The sequence below is a fragment of the Alligator mississippiensis genome, chromosome 2 (genome assembly GCF_030867095.1).
Source record: "Alligator mississippiensis isolate rAllMis1 chromosome 2, rAllMis1, whole genome shotgun sequence".
Taxonomy (NCBI): Eukaryota; Metazoa; Chordata; order Crocodylia; family Alligatoridae; genus Alligator; species Alligator mississippiensis.
The window spans coordinates 152,190,559-152,208,131 of NC_081825.1; the positions used below are offsets into that span (position 1 = coordinate 152,190,559).

Below are 17,573 nucleotides of genomic sequence, written 5' to 3' on the forward strand. Positions count from 1 at the left end.
TCTTTATTGTATTCACTAGTTTAGATTTTTATACCCAGTAACATATATTTTTACATGCCAGTAGATGGTGATCTTACTGTTAAATGACTGCATACACACACCTCTCTCTCTCTCATAGAATGTAGAAAACATAGTACAGAATATTGCTACATTTTTTATAAATATAGTGAGTTGTTTCTTTGGCACCTAAATAAATCCGGATTGTCAGAGGTGCTGAGTAAATGCAGGCTTTATTGAACTATCACAGATTGTTTTCTCTTTAATTGCTCAGGCTGTTTTCCTATCTATAAAGTAATGCTAGGTTTGCTTACATACTTCCCAGATAGATTTTAATTTATGGTAACATAACATCATAGATCAAGGTTTTCTGTTGACCATGGAAAAACATGGTAAAATGTGGATTTTCTCATTTTAAGGAGAAAAACACAGGAAAAAATGGGTTTCCTCTTGTAGGCTGGAAGAGTTCCAGGCAGCCTGGAGAGCAGCTCCCACAGGTAAGTCAGGGGGGTGGGGGGCATTGAGGACCCCATAGCGAGAGAGGGAGGGAGTTGGGCAGCACTGGGGTTGCTGTCCAGCCAAGGCAATACTTGGGGCCCGGGGCCAGAACGTGGCTGCAGGACCTGTGCAGGGAGTGGCATAGAGGTGAGGGCAGTTTGTGGGGGGGGGAAGGGAGGGCAGTTCCCCACCATTGCTTGCAGTCCCAGGGGGAAGCATGATAGGCACATGCCCCCCAGATTTCTTTGCAGGGTGCGGGCAAGCTCAGGGCTCTCCACCCTGATGCCCTCTGCCAAGGGCCTATGCAGTCCAACAGATAGGACTCGACATGGCAGGGCAGATCAGGGCTGGGCAGGGAAGCTCAGTGTCACTGTGGTGAGCCAAGTACCATCACGGCAAGGTGCCCCCTGCCCATCCGGCAGCAGTGGGAGGCACAAGTCCATGCCACAACTCCTACTGCTGCTGAGTGGGCAGGGGATGCCTCGCCATGGTAGCTCTTGACTCACTGCAGTAGCACCAAGCTTCCCCACCACGCTCTGCTGCATTGGGACTTGCCTGCTGGGCCTCAGAGGCCCCAGGAAGAGGGCAGTGTCACAACCCAAAGTTGTGGTTTTTGTTTGTGTGTGCTTCGGCACCGCTAAATTATTGTTCCCGCCCAAATTGTAGCTTTCTTTGCACGGTAAAGTTCTCTGCTGCGGGAGAGAACTCTGGTGCAGTGGGGGATTTCCCGCCAATTTGCAGCTTCTTTGCATGGTGTATTTCTTTTGCATCTCAGAGATGTACGGTGCAAAGGAGTTCCCGCCATTTGTATTTAGATTCGCGCCACATTATTGGCCGGTTCTAAATATAGGCACACGTGGCGGCTAGCTATTGGCTTGCTAGCCGTACAAAAGGCTTGAGTGGTTTCTGCCCAAGTTGGAGGACTCCACGAACATCAGGAGGAGGAGACTTCATCCAGTGTGAAGATCTCTAAGCGCTGTGGATCCTTACGGACCCAACGCTTCTCTCAAGCAGGCAATAGAGGCTTAACAATCGAACCCACGGAGCTTTAACTACTCCGGAGGGGGAACAAAAGAACGAACCCCCTCTAGCCTCTCCCCGTCGCTGAGTGCAATCCAAGACGTATCCCTTTCCTGTAAACCCAATTTTCGAACCCACGGAGCCTTAACAACTCCAGGGGACCAGGGAACTGAACCGAACCCGTGGAGCCTAAACAACTCCGTGGGAAAGAATTTGTCGTAGTCCTCCAACGAGGATTTAAGCGGAGATGCATGTGGAAAGCTGTCCAGCCTACACCACTACCATCTTTGGGTGTAAGTAAATGATCTTTTCAATCAACCACTACGTGTTTGTGACTAATTCTAGCTCACCACTGGTTTTCTCCGACCCCGCGTGCCCGGGCTGCTGACCACAGCCCGTGTGCTCAAAGACGGGCCGCGGATCGCCCCTCCCGACTCGCACTTGGCAGCGGGATCGGGGCCCGGCCCGCACAGGCAGCAGGGCAGGGAGCCTGAGCCCACAGCAAGCAGCCTGCACCTGCCTCCCCCATGGGCTCTGTCTGGTTGTGCTGCCTGTGGGAGAGGGGGAGCTGGGCTCTAAGCAATACTCCACTACAGCAGCTGCCACCTCCTATGGGTGGCAGCCAGGGCTTCAGCACTGCTGAAGGGGCAGCGAACTGTGGACCTGGGTCCCTGACCCCATAGCCCTGGGAGTTGGGGACCCCTCTCTGGCAGGGCTGGGGGGCACCATCAGGGCCCAGAGGACTGTGGGTAGCAAGTGAGAGGCATCAGAAGAGGTGGGGGAGCTGTGGGGGGAGTGATGATTTTTGAGGTTTTTAATCAGAGAAAACTAGGATCCCTGAATATCATGGACTAAGTGCTGCAACTTTGTTTTCACACTGAAACTGCAAACACATCAAGTATGAAGAACTTCAGAGCATTTGCTCCAGCAGGCCTTTAGTGATATGTAACCTATTTATGATAAGTATGTGTAACAGGCATACCTTTCAGAGCTTGAGTTGAATCCCAGGCTTGACATCCTGGTGTTTTGATTGGTGGAGCCCATCCACCAATCAGGAGGCCGCAATCATGCCCCTTTCCTGAGGGGAGGGGGAAAAAGAGCTCCTCCAGACCTGATTGAAGACTGCAAACTGTCAGGTTTGGAAGACTTCAGGGGCAGAGCCCTGGAGCTTATAAAAGGAGCTGCGTGCCCAGCACAAGGGTAGATGCTTTGGGGACAGAGGAGAGTGAGGCTTAGAAGAGCTGAGGAGAGCTGCTCAGCCAGGCAAAGCAGCTTGAAGACTTCTATCAGTGGGGAGCGTGGCACAGCTCCAGCAGCTAGGCTCTCGTGCGCAGCATGGCGCATGGTGTCCAGACCCTGGGAACTGCGGAAGGCGGCTCGGGTCTGCAACCTCTGGTGGGCAGCCAGAGACACGGTGCACGGGCCGGTGCACGGAGCAGGATCTTTGGAGCCCCTGGGGCAGCTCAGGTCCTCAACCCCCAGAATGAGACTGGGAGCTTGGTGCAGGAGGCGCTTCACGGTGTGTGAGAGACCCTGGGAGCTGCTTGAGGTGGCTCAGGTCTACAGCTGCTGATGCGGGGCAGCAGCTCAGTGCAGATGATGCTGTCCAGAGGGTCTGGGAACAGACTGAGCCCTGGTGCTGCACAAGGCTGTCCAGGCCTCCAACCCCTAACACAAGGTGAAGTGCCCACTACGCACAGAGGTGCATGTGGCCCTAAGCCAGGATGGCAGCAGCAGAGTCAGGCGGCAGGAAAACCTGGTGGGGAACAGAGCTTGACCTGGAGAACAAGAGGCAACCGTTTGGGACTGTGGAGTTGTAAGTTACCCTGGAGAGAGGGTCCCCCACAGGGGAGGGACCCCCCCAAAGATTGCGAAGGGGCACCATGTGGGCCACTCCTGGGTGATAGTGAGGGAGCTTAGGAGTCTTCCTCCTCTTTTTTCTTTCCCCACATCTCCCTTCCTGTAGTGGTACCTTGGGAGTGGGGCCCGTGCCCTAGAGGGCACCCAGGTAGTCTAAGGACTGTTGATTATATTTGTGGACTGTGCCTTACAGTTTATGTGAATAAACTGAAGTAATAGTTGGTACAGTAATAGAGTTATAAGGTTGCCCAATCAATGTCCTTTGGTCTGCTTTGTTCTATTGTTCATATTTATTTTAAACGATAACTCTGTGTGTGTGTGTGTGTGTGTGTGTGTGTGTGTGTGTGTGTGTGTGTGTGTACATACATATAATCCATGTCCTTACCCTTTAATGGTTGTGTTGTAATAATAAACCTCTTTATGGTTAAGTAATTGATTGACTGGATCCGACTCTATAGGGGATGGAGGCAGCCGCTGGGTTGTCGTGTCCCTCCAGAGCACACTGCCCTGCCAAATAATTTCCTCAATTGGAGAGGGAAGTACAAACCCATGTACACCCGGGCTACATATGTATATTGGTTAGTCATCCCATATTAACTTTTAATGCAGTGGTTCAGACCCCATGGCACTATGCCCATACTCACGTCTGTTACTCTAAGTAGCTGCGCAGATCCTACATTGTAGCACTGGGCCACAAGGCATATGGCCATAACTCACAAAAAAAAAAATAAAAAAATACAAGGATTTTGCCCTATAACTATAAAATTGCTTTATCAAGCTTAGCTATTCCCCACAGTGACCTTATTGTAGACACACTTGAGATTGGATAGGGCTGCCTCTTTTTCTAGTACATTTTTTCATCAAGGCAACCGAGTCCTTGCTTATTTGGGAGTAATTCCTCTGTGTTCTCTTTTTCAGTTATCAAGAGGAATGAACTGCTTGATCAGTGGTGGGAAAATAACCTGCAACAGGTTCCTTCATAGTCAATCAAAATCACAATATAAAACACTGTGTGCTCAAGGTATGTGGCCATTATGCTAGCTATGGTTTGGATTGTACCGTTAGAGCTGGTCAGACTGCCAAATGTTTTGAAACTTTGACTAAAGTTTATGTTTTCATTAATAAAGTTTTCAGAGGGACTGGAATTGTTAATAACATTGAAATGTTGACAACTCCCCCTGCAAAAAAACCCAACAAGCAGCAACCCAATTTACTCATTTTTTGATCAGCTCTATATGCTTAGGGCAAGGGAGATGTGCTTTAGGAGTGATACAAAGACACATCAGCACAATCTCTTTCTCTCTCTTTTTCCTCTCAATATACTTTATATATCCACATATATGCACACACAATTCTCTGATGCTGATTAGGTGATTTAGTGACTAGGCCTCTAGGGCAGTGTTTCTTAACCTCTTACAACCCAAAAGTGGGTTTCAAAAATATATGAAAAGGTCATGAACAAACTTTAAAAATGAATCATCAAACTTTAAAAATGGATTTTCCTTTAAAGCAGGAAAAAAGTGGGAAACCATGGCTTTTCCCTTGCAGGCTGGCATAGTTCTAGCTTGCAAAGAGCTGCTTGGGGCCTCCTGTGCCCTGTATTCTCCCTGCCCCACACACCCACACCCTGCCCCACACACTGGAGGGCGGGGGCCTGGGGGTGGGGGGCAGCAGGTCAGGACTGGCCATAGATGTTTACAAATGGGTCCTTGTCCAAAAAATGTTGTGAACCACTGCTCTAGGAGCTACTGTCATACAAATAATTCTAGTATTATAAAAGCTTTGGTCTGTCTGTCCGTAATGTTTTATTTGCACTCTGACTGGTTGTCTGAAACAACCAATCAGAGTGCTCCAAGAGCGTTCCGGACAGGAGGCAGTAGTGGAACACTGCCATGATGGCAGGGAAAGAGGGGGAGGGGAGCCTAGTACTGCTGGCCTTGCCCCATCCCCTTGGCCCTGCTCCCTGGAGGTGGTGGTGATGGAGTTGGGGGGCAAGGCCAGTGGCGCTGGCCTCACCCCACCCTGCTCCTTGGAGGTGGCGGTGGCGGGCAGTGGCGGGTGGAGTGGGCCCAGACCCCAAGCAGTGGTGGAGGGGAGGGGGGAGTGGCCCTGGGCCCTGACCCTGACATAGCAGGGGAGGAAGGGAGGAGCAGGCCCAGGCTTGACCTGCCGCTGGGGAGGGGAGGAGCAGGTCCGGGTCCGACGTGGTGGGGAGGGGCCGAACACCAAGTGGTGGGGGTGGAGGGAGGGAAGGGGGAGAATGGGCCCAGACTAGTTTTCTCCTCCACCCTCCCCCATCTCATTGCCCTCCTCCTCCGACTCCTCGCTTGAACCCATCTCTACCTCATTTTTCCCAGTCTGCTGCACTTCCACCCCCCCGGTATCCATTTCCAAACTTTCCTCAATAATATTTCCAGCCCCTCCCCATTCTCTACTCCCTTCCCCCTCTCTTTCTTCCCTTGACTCTGTTTTACTTATGTACAAAAAGGGGCAATTTCTCCTCATATGCTCTTCTCCACACCACCCGCAAATAACTTTCTCTGGACACATCCCCGCCTTATGTCCCTTCTCCCCACAACGAAAACACACCGTGAATTGGCAAAAGGCCGCAATATGCGCCCCCCTCCCACATTTACTACATACTTTTGGTTGACCAAAGTAACTAATATATCCTCTATGCGACCCTATCTGAATAGAGGAAGGCAAGTGCCTTATTCCCTCACCATCCTCCTCCCCTTTCAACACCACCCATGCTCTCCATGACCCTGTCCATATTACATATTTATCCAAAACCCTATCCACCCACAACACCCTTCTCACCATCCCTTCCAAAAAATGTACTATATCCTCCGCTTGCAACACATCATTAAATAACCTCAGAACAATTACCCGCTCCCACACTTTCTCCCCTTCTTCAAACTCCAACCCCTTTAACACACCCTCCCCCACTAACTTTGCATGTACCCCCCAAAACTTTTCATAAGCTTCCCTTCTCCAAAACGTAATCACCCACATCCTATAGTTCTCATGCTACAACCGTGCTCAAGTCCTTCGGATTTATCTTTAAGTCTTTAAACAGTACTTTCTCCATAAACTCTTGTCTTGCCAGGGTCCTCGCCCCCCTAAATCCTTCCTTCGACAAAGTTACTCGCACTCTGAGCTTGACCCACCTCCTTGGGTCTTCTTCCCCCCAGGGTGTCTCTCCGTACTCCTCTTCATCTTCCTTCTCTCCTCTTCTCCTCCCACACTTGCTTTGCGTCCTTCTCTCCATTAGTCCTCTTCTCTTCCTCAGCTGCTCCGCCGCTCTCCTTCCCCACCTCCTGGTCCTGCTGCCTCCCGGTAACCTCCTGCTTCCTCTTCCTTCCCGCCAGGCTCCAACCTCCCGTCTCCAAGGCCTCCTTACCAGTCGGCTCTCCGATCCCCTTCTCCTTGTCCGTCTTCCTTCATCCGCTCACCACTTCCGCCAACCTCGTCCCGGTCTTTCCGCCAACATCCACTACTGCCACCATTCCGCTCACCTCCTTCGTTGTTCCGCATCTCCGCTCCAAACTCTCCTTCTCTTCCATCACCACTCCACGTCTCCACACCAGCCTCTCCTCCTCCTCCTCCATGCTCCCGGCCTCTCAAGGCCCGACCAAGCAGTGGCCAGACCTACGCCCAACCGCCACTTGATCTGAGCCCTCAAGAGGCTGAGAAGCGATCTCCCTTACCTCCAAGATACTCCAAGCAGCCTTGCAGCCAGGCAATGTTATTGCCTCACCTCGCATCCTAACTGCCGGAGCTCCTAACCCTCTGGCTGCTGGCAGAGAACTGCCAGCCTGGCCTCAGCCCTGGGCTTTATAAGGGCCAGGCCCTGCCTTCTACAGGCCAGCTGACTCTCCTTAGTTGCCCCGGCAAACTGCAGCTGTGCTTGTTAATGTCCTGCCAGGGCTCTCTCCCTGGCAGTTTCTCCTCTCTAGGAGCAGAGCACCGAGGTGCCCTGTGACAGCTGGATTCAGAGAGATGCTGCTAACAAAACAGCAAAGACTAATTGTTCAAAATGCTTCTAAACTGGCTCAGAGGAGTGACTGTTGTTACATTTTTCTCAAATGACTTAAGTCAATTTTGAACTCTGGGGTTAAAGAACTGCTCCCATGAGGCATTTTAGGATTTATTTAATCATATGAATGTAGTTCCACATATGACAACTGTCCAGCTGCATAAATAAGAACCTAAATGAATATTTTTTTAAATACAGTGGGGAGCCTCTTTTAATGACATAAGAATTCTCTGAAATATGTCTTTTTCAGATAACAACTGTAGAGAGACCAACAACTTCTATTAATCCAATACAATTTATTCTGGTTCAAATAATAGTGATTTATTTCACTAAGTATGTGTTTTCCTATCCAGTTAGAAAATCATGTTTTAAGAATATCTATATCTGGGCTTTGGCCACAATTTGTGGTTTGAGATCTTCTCTGATCACTAAAAGTGATTCATGAATGTTTTTTCATGAAATAATTATTTAAATTCAATCAAGTTTTATCAACAGGATATTGGTATTTGGTATCACAAAACACTTGATCTTGTTCCATATCTCCAAAGCTTCATAGATTTTACTTTTAACATCAATTACTATCCATTATTCTTGCAGAAGTGTGTTATTTACTGTTCACTATTTTTAATTCTGCTGTTTAAAAATATTCATCTAACCAACCAAAGAACAGAAACAATACCATGTAACTTCTTTCACTACTGATAAATAATTAATAGCTGATAGTCAAAGCAAACTTCACTAATGGCTTCACCATCTAAATTTGTTCCCATAACCTATTTGATGAATACACATAACAAACAAGGGGTTTACACAAACAAAACTAATTTTGCAAATGATTTGTGAACTGTAAAAAGGCAGCATACAATTGTATCAGGTCTACTGTTTATCACCTGCAGTATTTATAAGGGATTACAAAGAATAACTTGAGTAGTGTATCATATTTTGTTTTAAAGTTGTCCTTTTCTTTATCCATTCCAAACCTCATGCCCATCACTACTAATTATTTTCAAGTTCTCAGTACATACATTCCTATCCCAATTTATATAGTCTTTTCCAGCAGAGTTCAAATTACACTTTGACTCTTGAGGGGAGGTCTGCAAAAAAAATTGGGCTGCTCATCACAATGCCCTAATAAAATCAGAGACCCCCCTCATGTTATGATTTTCAAGTCTTACAGGGAGGCTCTAGTCTCTTATGGGGTGGATTAGCCCCCCACCCCAGCTCCTCCATAATTTGAACCCTCTTTTTCAGGTCTCCAGGAACATGTCTGACCACAGGATTTTTGGCTCCTAATCTTTTGATCAATGTATCTTCCAACGGTTCTTTTCATATTTGTTCTAAATATACAGGAGGTTAATCATAAGAATCATTGGGATGCTATTGACACTTAAAGCCTGATGTGACCTAGGTCTTGATCCATACAGTCTGTGTATGTAAACCTGTTCTGAAATTAGAATGTGTCCAAATGCTGTCTCCACCATGATTCTTTTTTTAGAAATTCACAGAAAACATACTTTTTCCAGATGTTAATATTCTTTACATTCCATTAACATGACAACATACTTTATCCCTAACTTAGGTTTAGACAGTTTTTTCTTGAGGGGAGACTACAGGATAAGGCTCATAGACTCTTTTTTTTGGTGGGATATATATATTTAGGTATATGCACTGAAATCAGTGGGATTACTGTTATTTATCTCGGCCAAGGATCTTGTACAAAGTCAGTCTGTTTTCAAATAGATTTTCAAGCAATTTGATTTTCCTTTGGTCTTACTTATTACTTGGGTAATTCTTTGTCAGCCTGATTCTGCATTCATTTTCACACATTTAAGAGCTTTGTTACATATTAGTTTTAGGCAGCTGTTGGAGTTCTAACCCCTAGATTCTCCACACATTAACACATGAAACCAGTTTTAAGCACATTTTAGGCAGCTTAAAGTTATGCCACTCCAGCTTAGGTTTATCTCTGATCAGCTTTACCCAGTTTATGTTACACTAAGGTGTAGCCACTCTGGGCTACATGTACGGTAAACTTCCCACCCACCACCCTTCCCTCACTGGCCTGGATCAGGCCCACTGTTTCCCAACCTCGCCAGACACCCACTTACTGCCCCCTCCTCCACTTATTTGTGGCTACCCATGCTGTCTGTTCCTGGGGGGGGGGGGGATGGAGCAGGCAGGGAAGGGTTAAATTGCCTGTCCAGCTGCCATTGATGCTGCTGCTGTCTGGGCTGGGTTCATTGTGGAGAAGAGCAGCAAATCAGCAGTGGCAGAGGTGGTAGTGGGGGTCAGGCAGGCAAGTTAACCCTTCCCTGCATGCTCCCTCAGGACAGACAACACAGACAGCCTCAAATAAGCAGGGGTAGCCCTGGGGGTAGGGGAGAACCCTGAGGGGCAGGGGGAGAGCTGGGGGGAGGGAGTGGGGGCTAGAGTAGCCCCAGGGGATAGGGCAGAAGCCTGGAATGGGAGGTAGGGGTGATTCTTACCTTTCAGTCCTCCACACCTCTGCTGGCCTGAATGCATGATGTTCCAAACTGGAGCTAGCACTAACACCCATCAACATTTGTGCAGGTCACAGCGTAACATGTAACAAGGCGCTTAGTTTGGTGAAACTTCTTTAGCTTGCATCTCCTTTACTTACATCAGTGTAAAGCAGAAGCAACCTCATAGGAATCGGGAACTTAACACCTGTGTGAAGTCAAAGTGAGAAAAGTATCAAAACACAGCAACTGCAGTGGATTAACTCATGATTTCACTGGTGCTAAAGAGAATGGAATGTGCCCTATTTTTCTTTCCTTATTAAAAGATTCCATTAAAGGTCAGCTTTTGTATGTTTCTTTGTCACTCTTCTCCTACAGCTCGAGGCCACAAAGGATTATTACACCATTAGGCCTGTTTTAATAGGCCTTATTCCATGCCTCTGTGCAATGCTTTATTATGGGATTGTTCAATGTAGACATGGTAGCATTTGTGCAACTGCCAACAGGCTAGTTTCTATCTTCATACTATGGGCTCTTGCTCCATTTTACCCCATGATGTTTGTTCCTCATCAGGTCCCCTTTCAACCTTCAAATGTTGCCTCATGCTCTGAAAAAAGTTGCCATGTCTCAGTCTAGGGATGGACTGCGGAGGGGGAGGGCTGCGAGGGGGTCCAGTGGTGTTGTCTCATACACCTTTGATTCCTGCACCACAAAACAAACTGCCTGGCAGTAGCAGCAGCAACAGCATTTCTATTCAGGCAGCAATAAGGGTGTCACTTGACTATATGTCTCATTATAATTTGCCTGATTCCTTCTAAACTCTTCACTTTGCAGATGTTAATAACCCCCTCTTCTTTTTAAATGGTCTTAATGTACCCCTTCTTCTGAAATTCTTCTGTCTGCTAGCTGATAGCTTCTATTCCACAGCCCTGCAGACTGTTTTTAACTCTAACTAATGACATTATCTCAGGTGTGGAAATAGCTTTCAGTGAAACACTGGATGCACTGGTAAGATTCTCAAGAAGGCTTGATTTTGTTTTATTAATCTGAAAGAGATGTACATTTAAATCTAATGATTACAGAACTAAAGATCATTTGAATATTTTTTGCCTAATAAGTTGTGTTTTTACTTCATAATATAGCAAATTACATATGGCAAATTCATGCACGTTCCAATAAAGTTATCTTTATTTTTGCTTTAATCTTAAACAGAATGACGTAGCCCTAGGCTCACAGCATATAGTACAATTTCGAGTTTCTTTTTACCTGGATAAAAATGTGTGTTGTGTTATATGTGATGATGCACATGATGATCTGCACCGCCTTTTCAGAATTCTAGATCTGTCCATGTACCAGTCTGATTAGTGTCACTCCAGCTGGTTTAGAAAGGGTCCCCATTAAACTTTCCTTTCAGAAGTTGCTGACTCCCTAAATTGGATCCTATCACTTCCCAGTTGCTACTGACAAGCTCTTTTAAGGGCAGGGGGTGAGAAAATAAAAAGCATGCCTTTGAAAAACCTTGGGAAGCTTTCCTACAAACTGGGCAACCTACATATAGTATATGTATCAGGCAAGACAATATAGCTCTGAAGTGGCCAAGCTGGACAAAACTGAATGGCCTGACTGGCCAAAACTGACTAATCACAAGAACTATATTTAAAAACAGTTCACTAGAAAAGAGCAACACAGCATCCTGTCTAATTGAAATGATATCACATATAAAATGTCACTGTATTAAATACTAAAGGGGAAATCCTGACCCAATGGGAGTTCTGCTATTGGCCTAAGTGGACCTAGGTGTCACTTGTCTATGGTATAAATTAGCTGTAATGTAATGATAAGTATGAGAAATAGTCTAAGAAACACAGTTAATGAAGGATACAGTGGCTGGTTTCTTTGCTGTGTGTGAAAGAGGGAAGGATTTGGAAGGAAAAAATACAGAGGAAAACAAGACAATGTGTAGGGTCCCTGTTGCCAGATTCTATTATGCGGACAATGAAATAATGTATCTCGGCAGAAGAAAAGTTGTCACTTCCTGTTATTTTGTACTATTCCATTACTATGACCGTGGAAGTCAAACAATATGTTTGTTCTTTTTTCATAACCCAAAGGAAGTCTGTCAGTTGAGGTACACTTCTGCCTCTGCCTTGGGCTAGATGTGACTTTAGGATAGTAGATGCATCTGATAATGCAATACTAGCAGAATAATACAGTTCTTTGAAAATTATTTCATCACAATCCCCTTGCAGTGTGTCTCTCTCATTGAAAAATCTCTCTCAAACATTGCATATACTTTGAATATTTATTTTCTGTTTTTAGTGGTGTATAGTCAATCTGGTAGCAAATGAGTGGTGAATTCAAGCAATGCATAATTAATTAATGTGTTATCAAAAAAGATGCTGACATTTGATAAGCTGGTTAAATAATAATAATTTTTAGAAATATAGTCTCTCTTTTCCAGCACCATTTGCTCTTTCTATCTGATCTTTTTAGATAGTGTTTTTAGTTCAAGACAGAATAATGTACATGTTATTGGGCACTACAGAGCTGAAAGCAAAGTCTATAAAGTTTCCTGTGGCCTTGGAAGGTCTGATACTATTGCAATTTCTTTAGCATTATGTCAGTTTGAATTAGAAGGGCACTGAAATGATCAGGGTGCTAGAAAAATGCAAGGTTAAAGTTCAGCATATAAATGTTGAGACATGCCTTTTCTCAAAGGAATACTGTTCAGTCCAGAAGCAATTCTATAGCCTAAGAGCTAGGAGCTCAGCTAGTTAGCCCTATGCAAAGAGGCTAGTATTTGCTTCGGATTTGGATTTGTCCGATTCAGGGGACAGTGATTCAATTCAGTGATTGAAATCACTGTCCCAGATTGATTCAGTCAAATCTGATTTGGAGATTTGGCTGCTGCCAAATCTCTGAATTACACAGCCCATCCCTTGCCTGCTCTCCCAGCCCTGGCAATGGTGGTCCCACTTGCCCCAGCTCCTAGCACGTTGAAAAAAAAGTCCTGACTCACTATTCCACTATCCCTGCTGCCCCACGCTGCATGGGGGCTCTGTATGAGCCCCCTGACCCCTGCCCACTGTCCCAGCTCCCCTCCTCCCCGCCACGGCTGCCCTGACCACCCCAGTTCCGGCCCTTTAAGAAAAACAAAGGGCCTCTGGGGCAGCAGGACTGCAAACAAAGGAGCACAGCTACCCATGGTTGTAGGATTCAGTTCCCCCCTTTGCTTTTACACAGACTCCCCACAGATCTTGTCACTCTTCTCTATTTAAGCTTTATAAAACCTACTCCTTCCTTTCTGTTCCTATTGCTAGAACCCAGTCTCTCCCTCTCTCTCCCCGGTACTACTGTCACCCTATTCTCTTCACTGACTCTCCCCTCCTCAATCCATTAGCAAGGCATAGGGGATGCACGTGGGTGTTCGTGCACCCCCTGAGTGTGGCAGTGCACCCCCTGCAAAAAGGCACCACTGACATTGCTGGTGGTGCCTGCAGGTGGTTGCCACTCACCCCGCCCCCCCCGCCAACACTACTGGCAGCATCTGCAGTCGGTCCACAATCGCCACTGGCCGCTGCCGACAGCCTCTACGAAACCCGCCACCGCCAACAGTGCCATGGCCTCCTGCAGGAGCTCCCCACTTGCTGCCACCATGCTCCTACTGCCAACAGCGTTGCCGTCTGTGGGAGCTCACCATGCACCTCCAGCCTCCGGGGGCATGCGGCATTCATACCTCAATCTTATCAATATTATATCATTAAAATAATCTTCCTCTCCCATTCTTTATGCTATATCACTCAAATCTTCTCAAGTCCTCTGTCAGACTCCATGCACCATTCTGCATTGAGTTTAAAGTCTTCATCCTCATGTTCAAAGTGCTGCATAGCTTTCAGCACATTACTTATAAACTTTGTGGCCTACATACTCCTTTTGTCTGCTTTCTTTGCTTTTACTTTGAAGTGTTTTTCAGCCTGCCTCTCTAGAACACTTTCCCTCTCCCTGATGAAAAATGTCTTCATCTTCAAATCTTTCCTCAAAGCCTATGTGTTTTGGCTGGCTTCCAAAAACCTGAACTTTACTACTCAGTGCTACTGCCTGCTGTTTCTTTTTTGGACAGCCATACCCTCCCATTTTATATTCTCTTCTTCCCACACAGCACAGATTTCATACGCAATACATATTTTACATCTTCATTTGTTATTACCTTCATTGCCCCTTTCCTCCCCTCCCCGCTGCATTTCTCTGTCTGTCATCACCAGATGCTGCAAACTTCTAAGTTAGAGCCAGATACTCCTTAAGCTCCTCTACCCGCTGTATTAAGCCTGCCTTCATTAGGTCTGCTTGAAATATTTCCTTAATACATAAAGGAGCATAGGATTTTTACTCAACATGCTCTCCCTTAACAACAGCTAGTAGCAACTGGAGCCACAGTTTCATAGTTAGCAGAGCTATCTGGCTGGGTAGGGCACTATACTGCACTGTAGATGCATATTAGAAGTTACTTCTCATCAACCCATCCAGAGAATCCTGAGAGGCATTCTGTTGCTTATGGGATTCATACAAAGAGCCCAATCTAACCACTGGCTCTTAAGGGCAGTGACAACATAGTTTTCTTCAGGTGGGCTAATTAGTGCTGTTGAATGACTGGGCTAATTAAATGTATCTTACCTGTAGTGGTGTGTTGACATATGGCTACAGTGCTTACAGTTTACAAGGTAGTCCTCCTAGAGCAGTGTGGTGTGTTGTGGGCACCGCTGGTGAGCACAGTAGGCTTACTGTGTAGAGTAGTGATTCTCAATTAGGGTACTGGGGTGTCATGGGATCCTTTAAGGGTGCTGTGCAATGTTACCACTGTTAGGTCATTCACAGGATAAACCCAGAGATTTCAAAGAAGAGTTCAAAAACATTCTGACCTGTTGTAGTCTTTCTAAGTTTTTTGACAGAGGAAGATTGCTCTATTATTTTTCTGCAGTCAAAAACCGAGTGAAAGAGAAGACCTGGTATTTTTCTAAGGGTCCCTTGAGTCTATGGAAATTGAAAAAAAACCCAACCTAGTGCAGACAAACCCATTCTGAACTATATAAATAGTAAATAATAAAAAAAACAAAACCAGAGGACTGAAAGTTATTGACTTTTGTGAGGAGTGGAATAGGGATGGATGGAAGAATTCTTGCCATGGCAACTCTTCAAACAGAAGGAGGATCAGAAAATAATTGAATGTGAGATGTAAGCTCAAAAAATAATGCCAAAATGCAATGACTTTTCAAATATTTAGAACAATGCACTATTTCCATAATCACATATCTTGCTGCAACCCAGGTGGTTATTGAGCTGCATGAACTGTTCTAGGAACATGCAAATGTAGAAAATGAAAAGACCCAAAGAATGATGAAAGAAGTCAGAACAACATTCAATCACTTCAAAGGACAACAGGCTTTGAGAAAGAAGATCCAACTGCCACAAAGACCCTTTACTAAAATTCATGTTTTCTGTTACCAGCTCTTCACAAATACATGTAAAGGGCTGTAAATCGTTTCCACTACAAAATACTACATGCAATTTACAATATATTATACCTATCCTAGTTAAAAGCTATTATACCTGAACACCCTCCCCCTGTTAGAAACACCCAGTATCAGCACAACTGAGCAGACATGAATAATTCTTGATTAAATGCAACAGGTTGGTTAAATAATTTTAAAACAGTCTCAGGTATCTTTTTAATAGACGTATAACCTTTCATTATTATCATCACATCTTATTTCAAACAGCTTGCAGCAGCATTTATCCATGTTATAACTTTCTATGGGAAAATGCTAGTCTATGAAAGAATACTGAGAGAGAATGACTTAAATGAACGGTTCATTTTCTTGTCCTGGATTTTTGTTTCCTCTCCCCCTTGCTGATGCCTTGCCTCCTAAGTAAAGCACCTCTTTAAGGATCTGATGATGCTGCCATTGAAGTTCATTGCCAAACTCGTGACTTCAACATCAGTCTCCAAATCTTCTGTCAATCAGGAATAAAGTTCTGATTCAGAAAAGTGCCTTCTTACCTGCCTAATTGTTTTGCTGGGGCCTACATTATCCATCTTTTTTATCTCATAATTAGTTATCTTCAGAATAGGCTAGAGAATAATGATAACTGCTAATACTACTTTATATTCCCATTGCAAACTCTGTCTGAGGATTACAAGGTGCCTCACAATCATTAATGAAGTATGCCTCACAGCAATCTTGTACTTGATAAGTATTTTTATCCTTGTTTTTCAAATGGTTCACTGAGAGACACTGAGAACCACCTTTTCCAAATGGAGCATTCATTGTGCATTCAGTGTGGATCTAGCCTTTAATGCTGTACACACCATTCATTTTCCCCTAGATAAGTGCAGTAAGGTAAACTTCAATGAATGAAAAATGAATGTCTGTCTGTCTATCTAGATGTTGGTTAGCTGGACCCTTATTTTAGTAGAATAAGTATCAAACTTCTTATTGATAACATGAATCAAAAACCGTGACTTGTTGATGGAATGGAAAGCCTTCTGTCAACGGATGATATCAAAACTCCTGTTATTAATATCTCACTCAGGTCATATGGGTACTTCGTCTAGTGAACTTTTGTTTTCATTAATACTCTATAAAGGTGGCTTTCCTACCATGTGAATCAAAACAAAGAAATGTGAATTGAAATGGCAGAGAAGAAATAATGATATGTATTGCTGAGTTCTAACTTACTCAATGAGAGGAAAAAAAAGCGTTCACTGCTTTTCTAATTAATATGCCATCCTTCATATTTCATTTCCTCTGGCAGTGTACACAGAATGCATCTTAAGAGCTTCTTTCTCCTTTTCTCTTTAAACAGAAGGGGGCATATTCATCTCCATTGACTTCAGTGGAATTGCATCAGGACAAATTTGGCTCCATGTTTACTTCCTTTTTGAGTTACCACAGTGGAAAATTTAAAACTCTATTTTTTTCACTGCTGTGCCTTTTATGCATTTTTTTGGCTTTCAGTTTATCTTTCATTTACACTTTAGGGAGGGAGAAAAAAAACATTTTTTTTCCTCTTTCTGTCCCTCACTGTTGCCTTGGCAACAGGAAGACATCCCTCACTGGTTTTCTGGTTGTGGTGCATGTACCTTTCATTTCACTTGGAGCTGAACACTAGTTTGAATTCTGGGAGTTTAGGGTAAAACATTTTAGAAAACTCCAGATGCGGTGCCTTTCTCTACAGATGTGGACAATGAGGTGCACTGGAAAAGGAAGGGTGAGAGGAGAATTCTTACCACCACTATTATTATTATTATTATTATTAATATTTTCAGAGATCTGAACTGTGATCAAGGCTCCATTGTGCTCTGCACACATAATAAGAGAGAGTCTGTCCCCAAAGGAGTTAGTTTACTGCCTATAGAGGAAAGGTGAAAGATGGAAGGGAGGAAGTATAATAGAGTCAGTTATCCAAATTAACTGATACAAACCCATTCATCACACTCTTTAATTAATGAGGCATACTAAACAAGCGTTCATAATACAGGCATTATATATACAAACTTCAGTTTGTTGATTTTTTTCAATATTTACTCAGTCATTAAGTTAGTGAGTTCTAGTATGCTGCACAATGGCTGTGCATCCTGTGTTCAGATAGCTGAACAGTTAAGATAGTTGGTGGCTCAGATA

The 17,573-nt window shown here is 44.8% G+C and overlaps 1 long non-coding RNA gene across 2 annotated transcripts in view; it reads right to left on the reverse strand.

Annotated features, from left to right (window-relative positions):
- LOC109283328 (uncharacterized) overlaps positions 1-7,220 on the reverse strand; it is a 33,896-nt gene extending 26,676 nt beyond the window's left edge. For both annotated transcript variants that reach the window (XR_009459931.1, XR_009459930.1), the window contains exon 1: positions 7,086-7,220. This is a non-coding gene — a long non-coding RNA (uncharacterized LOC109283328). The remainder of the gene's footprint in view (positions 1-7,085) is intronic.
- Positions 7,221-17,573: the final 10,353 nt, after the last annotated feature.